The following is a 6,823-nucleotide window of genomic DNA, read 5'->3' as shown; positions in this document are numbered from 1 at the left end:
TCTGACTGAGGCCCTGAGTGAACTTCTAATTCGAGTTCATTCACCGTTCCCTCACGCCTGCCACTACACTTCTGCCGATGAGCTTGTATCGTGCTGTGCACAACAATCAATTACCCTTAGTTCATAAGAACCCCTTCTCCAGAGTAGACCATAGACCTGTGCAGGGCAGACACCTTGTTCTGAAGGTCTTTGTATTCCTGGAATCTAGTCCACAGCCGGTGCACAGCACAGACTGTGTGCACAGTTCTGAAGCGTGTACATGAATGAATGAGTGAACTTTTGTGACAATATTTTGATGCTTAATATTTTGTGGCTGGTTTTAAGAACTTAGTTCTAAACTATGCATTTAGATATGCGTGTGTATGTATACAACTATATATATGTTGTATGTATAAGTACAAATGTCGTTTTCTCTAGCTATTGAGATTATGGATGGTTTTTATCCTACTTGTAATTTTTATATTTTCAAATTATTTTGCAAAAGACACGTACCATGCTTTTGATCAGGAAAAAACAATGTGACAAATGCAATTTTAAAAAAGAAAAACATTTCTAGGTTCTTGATGATGTTCTTGATAATTAATGTAACTTGGAGAGCTGAGCTATTTTCTTTTCTTCACGAGTTTTGATGATTATAGCTTTAGAATATGTTTTAATTCCCAGTTTCTCTTGATTTTTGTCATTTTTTTCCAACGTCAAGACATAATATTTTCATTCAAATTCCAGAAATTTTTAAGAAAATCATAAGGGATGTGCCCAGGAGATTTTTTATGATGTTACCATAGCATAGCTAAAGATTAGAAGCATTTGAAATCAGGACAATGATCAAATAAACTATAGTATGACAATACTATGGCAGATTATGCATTATTAGAAATGTTATTTATGAAGAATATTTAAAGGCAGGTAAAATATCTATCATATCATGTTAAGTTCAAATTCTATGATATAAATTCTGGGAAAATCATATATATTACACAAAATTATTAACATTAATCATATTTATTTCTGAGTGATGAAGCTATGAGTAATTTTATTTTATTTGTACTCTTCTGAATTTTCAAAATTATATATGAGCACAAACTCATTATAACTTGAAAAAATTATTTGTAGAGTTGTTACTTTGCAAGGAGGCATATTGTTTTAAAACATAAATTTGAACTTTGCTTTGATTACCAATTACCTAGTTAAATAAGCAGAATTTTAAAATGTATCAGTATGAAAAAAAATTTAGTCTCAGCAAACAAAACAAAATAACCAAAATGTCCTTCAGTAAGTGAACGGATAAACGGTGGTACATTCAGACAATGCAATATTATTCAGAGCTAAAAAGAAACAAGCTATCAAGCGATGAAAAGATGTGGAGGAAACTTAAATGCATATTGCTAAGTGAAAGAAGGCAATCTGAAAAGGTCACATACTGTGTGATTCTAACTGTATGACATTCTGGAAAAGGCAAAACCATGGAGACAGGAAAAAGATCAGTGGTTGCCAGAGTTAGGAGGAAAGGAGTAATGATTAGAGGGAACAAAAAGGATATTTAGGGCAGTGAAATGATTCTGTATAATTCTATAATGGCGGAAATACGTTATTATACATTTGTCAAACACCAAGGGTGAACTCTAATATAAACTATGGGCTTTGGGTGATAATTATGCGTCAGTGTAGTTTCATTGATTGTAACAGATGTACCGCTTTGGTCAGGATGTTGATAGCAGGCGAGGCTATGCAAGTGTGGGGCATGTGGGCATGTGGGAACTCTATAATTTCCGCTCAATTTTGCTGTGAACCTAAAACTGCTCTAAAAACTTTTTTATTTTTTTTTTAAGAAAAGCAAAATAGAAAATCAGCGAATGATATTCAGTACCTTTACTTTCAATGAATTCTATTTGGGGCTCTCTTTTGAGCTTCCTGTTTGCTCGTTTTTAGCCTGTTCTAAAGAATGGTAGGTTGAGAAAACATCGCTCAGCTGCTTCTTAGATATTCAAGAATGCCTTCCTCCTCCCAGCTGAGATGTTTGACCTTTAGCCTCTTCATGTTGGAATATGACAATGGAAAGCTCAGTGTCCCAGGGAATCAAGTAAACATCTCATAAGAAAATCTGTTGAGAAAATTTTGGCATGAATTTCGGGGCATTCTGGGTGGTTTGAAATGCACATATGGAATGGCTAATACATAAATTTTGCCCAAGTCGCTGTGAGTGGGCTAAATTTGACATCAGTGAGTGTGTTTCTCTGTTGTTTTTGAATTCAGCATCCATTCACCCTTCTGGTGATGATATCCTGGTTTTCCTCAAGAGAACTTTCCCTGCTCCACTCTCAGCCCGTGTGGGGCTCCACCCCTTAGTTCAGGCAGCAGGAGACGCAGACCTAATCTAATCAGAGCACACCAGTCCCTGACCACGGTGATTGGTTCAGAGCTAACAGCAAGGATTTTCTTAAGTGACTGGACTGAGCTGGTGGGGGGGTGGAGTGTGTTTGCTCAGCTGAGAGGTAGCATGGCGCAGAAGAGCATGCTGTCTGGAGCCCATTGCTTGGGCTTAAACCCAGTTCCCCAGTTCTGCCACCTACTAGCTAGGTGACCTTGGGTAAGACACTCATCCTTTCGAGGTCTTCCCCTGTAAAATGGCGCCAAGAATACTCCCTACCTCTGGGGTTGTAATGGAGATTGAACGAGTTAATATTTGTAAAGCCTGGTAAAGTGTTTGTCTCCTCAACATTTTCACTTGGGAATATAATGGCATCTCAAATTTAACATGCCCCGAACAAACTCTCCTTTCATAGGCTTCCTTAACTCAGTTAATATCTCCATCCTTCCAGTTGCTCAAGTCGAAATCCTTGGAGTTGTCTTTGATCTGTCTCTTTCTCTCTTTATTCCATAAACAAATTCTGCCAGTTCTATCTTCAAAATATATCAAGAACTCAGCCACATCTGCTGATGCCAACCCCGTTTAAGCTCCCACCATCTCTTGCCTGGATCAGAGCACCATAGCCTCCTAAGTGGGCACCCTGCTTCTGCCCTTGCCCCACTTCAGTTTATTCTTGACAAGCAACCAAAGCGAGCCTAAGAAAACAAAGCAGAAAATGTCACTCTTCTGCGCTCTGAGTGCCATCCATCCCCCCGCCCCCAGCACACATGCCTTCACATCTCCGTCCTCTTCTACTTCTTTCCTCCTTGCTCTTTCTGTACCAGGCACCTCTTACTTGACCTTTGCTGTTCTTTGAACACACCAGGCTTGCTTCTGCCTTAGGTCCTTTGCTCTTTTCTTCCCTCTACCTAGAACCCTGTTTCCCCAGATGTTGTGTGGCTATCTCACCTTCTTCAGATCCCTACTCAAATGCCACCTTCTCAGTAAGACCTTCCTTGGAGCCTCTATCCAAACTTGCAACCCTCCCTCCAGGCTTTATCTCATTTCCTACTTATTTTGTTTCTTAGCCCTCGTTACCACTTCACCTATGCCGTGGTTTACTTATTTATTTTGTCAATGATATGTTGGCCCCCTATTACAACATAAGCTCTATAAGGACTGTATTCTTTTAACTGCTGTATACCCAGGACCTAAAACAGTTCCTGGAACACAGCAGGTGTTCAGTAAATATTTAATGCACGAATGAATGAATAAATGAATGACAGAAGAAAAGATTTGCTTTAAGGATGATATTCATCAACAAACAGTTTGCAGTGCCTCCTAGGGACCAGGAACTTGGTAGTCATGGGGCTCACACCTGAGAAAAAGACTGTTTTGGTGTCCATTTACAATCTAGTGTGGGGCAAAGGAGGAGGAGGAAACTGTCTAAAAAAAAAAAAGCAAAATCAGGAAGTATAGGGTGCGTATGAGAACCCATGATAGGAATGAGAAAGCTCGTGAAGAATGTCCCAGATGTGGGGTGTTTAGGCGGTCACCTGAAAGTTCAGGAAGAGTTTCTTAACTGTTTGTCACATTTAACAGAAGGAGAAACTAAAAGCTCAAGTGCTCCTAAGTCACTACTGATTCATAATCAGAAAATAAGACAAAGCAAATATGAAACCATAACTTTGTGGGTGTGGGTGTCAATTGGTACAACTCCCTTGGCTGGAAATATCCTGCAAGTTTTTGTGTATGTGTGTGAGGGAGATTGGCCCTGGGCTACCATCTGTGCCCATCTTCCTCTATTTTGTATGTGGGATGCTGCCACAGCATGGCTTGATGAGTGGTGCATAGGTCTGCACCTGGGATCCGAAACTGCGAACCCCAGATGACCAAAGCAGAGTGTGTAACTTAATCACTATGCCACTGGGCCAGCCCCCATCTTGCAGACTTTTAAACGTTTGTGCCCTTTGTCCCAGGAAGTCGACTTTTAGAAGTGTATGTACTTGGACATGTGAAAAAAATATGCTGAATATTTATTCCAATATTTAATGTAGTAACAAAGGGGTGGGAAACCGAAGTGCCCATCGAACTGGGTCTAGTTAAAGAAACCATGGTACACTATCCACTGGAATACTGGGGCTCATTTAAAAGAATCAAGTAGGGCAACATGTGCTGATAGGGAACGTGTTCATTCTCTCTGGGGACAGACAGAAGGCCAGTAGGGCTGGAGTGCCTTGGGGGCTGGGGACAGAGGTGCCCGTGGAGTCTGGAGGAGTAGAGGGGCTCAGGTGCTTGCCTGCTGTGTCTACAGCAAGTGCAAGGATGAGGTAATCAGAGTTGCATTCCAAAAGTTACATCTTTATGGAGAGAGGCTTAAAAGAAAGCCACCACCCTGGCTGTGGTGGAGACAATGGGTGCCGGAGGTTGAGGAGAGTGGATTTGGAGAGAATGGTTGGGAAGCTCTTTCTAGGTGAGTAAGAAGGTGGCCTTTCTTTTGGACAAAGCTGGTGGTAGTGAAGATGAAGAAAGTGGATAGCTAATGGATAATTTTTGGGTTGAAGGAACCAACTTCGAGTTGGATGTATGGGATGAAGGAGAGCAAAAAGTCAAAGAAGACCTTCTCTAGCTTGAGCAACTGGGGGGTGTGTGTGTGTGTGTGTGTGTGTGGATTCTCTTTACTGAAATTGGAAAGACCAGAAGAGGAACCGTTTTGAAGAAGGAAGATGAACAAGTCAGTTTTGGATGGAGTAACCTGCAAGCTAGTGGAGATTTCCTCTCCTCTGTCAACACTTTGGCCCCATCAGGATCTCCCTGCCATGGGCTTTCTTAGTTTTTCACTGCCTCGCACCTTCCTTTTGCCCTCACTTCAGTTTCTGCAGGACTTAGGTGCCATGGCCCATTATTAAAATCCTGTCTGCTTAAACTTTCAACTTCTTTGCCTTTCTCTTACTGCCTGCACTTACCCGGTGTTACGGGTTGAATGGTGTCCCAATCCCCCCAAAAAATCATATGTTGAAATCCTAACCCCCAGAACCTCAGAAAGTGACTGGATTTGGAGTAAGGGCCTTTCAAGAGGTAATTCAGTTAAAATGAGGTCATTAGGGTGGGCTCTAATACGACTGGTGTCCTTATGAGAAGAGGAAACTTGGACACAGACGTTCGGACATACAAAGGAAAGACCATGTGAGCACACAGCAAGGAAGCAGCCATCTACAAGCCAAGGAGAGGGGCGTCAGAGGACACGGACCCCACTGACACCTTGATCTCAGATTTCCAGCCTCGGGAACTGTGAGACAATAAATTTCTGTTTAAGTCATGACAGACTTTGTGGCTTTGATACGGCAGCCCCAGTAAACTAATACATTAGCCAACCCCAACCCCATCAAATCCAGCTCTGTGCCTACTTTCACCCTTTCTTCTAAGCAGTGGGGAGTGGCTGGACAAAAAATTTAAAAAATACATCCACACTGACTGGTCTTTCTTTAAATTTCTGACCACTTAATGACACCCTGAGAACGACTCTCATTTCCCCAGTCTCCTCCAGCCCCACCCATCCCCCACCCAGTCATAGAAGATGACTTCCCATTTCACTGAGAAGCAATCAGAAGAGAATGCCCACATGTCACTGTCAGCAAGTGCGCTCCCCTTCCAGTCCCTGAAGCCATGTTCTCCACCTTCCTTCCGTGAGGGCGCAGAGCTCCTGCCCACGGCCCCCTGCGTCTGGGACTCCTTTCCTGACACCTGAGCTTTTCCCTCCCACAACTTCCCCCTCTCCTTCCTCCTTATTGGTTGTTACTTGTCTGCTGGGTTGTCTGTCACCCTACAAACATAGTGTTGCAGGTCTCTTCTCAGAACAAAATGCTCTGTCCTTGCTCCAGGAATAGAAGATAGGAATAGTGTCTTCTATTCCTTTACACAGAACTCTTCCCCTTAAATCATCTGACTTATGACACACTCTCTTCTCACATACTCTCTTAAACCTACTCTCCTTGGGCTTTGTCCCCAACATTCCTCTAAAAGAGCTCCTGTCAACAGCACCAGTAGCTCCCAGGGGCCCTTTCTTTTGTCTCAGGGGTCACTCCTCCCAGTCCTCTTTGCTGGAGCTCGTCTCACCTTTCTGATCTCCACTACAGGGACGCCCCATGGTTGAGACTCTGGGACTCTTGTCTTCTGTTTCTGCACTCACTCTCTACATGATCTTATTTGCCCTCCTGGCTTTAAAAACTATCAATATGCTAGGGCTGCCCAGTGGCGTAGCGGTTAAGTTTGTGTGCTCTGCTTCAGTGGCCCAAAGTTTCCCAGTTTGAATCCTGGGAACGGAGCTACACACCACTCATCAAGCAATGTTGTGGCAGCATCTCATATACAAAAAAGACGAAGATTGGCAACAGATGTTAGCTCAGGGCCAATCTTCCTCACCAAAAACAAACAAACAAACAAACAAAAAACTATCGATATGCTAAAGCTTTCCAT

Source organism: Equus caballus, chromosome 3 (assembly GCF_041296265.1).
Source record: "Equus caballus isolate H_3958 breed thoroughbred chromosome 3, TB-T2T, whole genome shotgun sequence".
NCBI classification, from domain to species: Eukaryota; Metazoa; Chordata; class Mammalia; order Perissodactyla; family Equidae; genus Equus; species Equus caballus.
Note: the sequence above shows the minus strand (reverse complement) of the source record.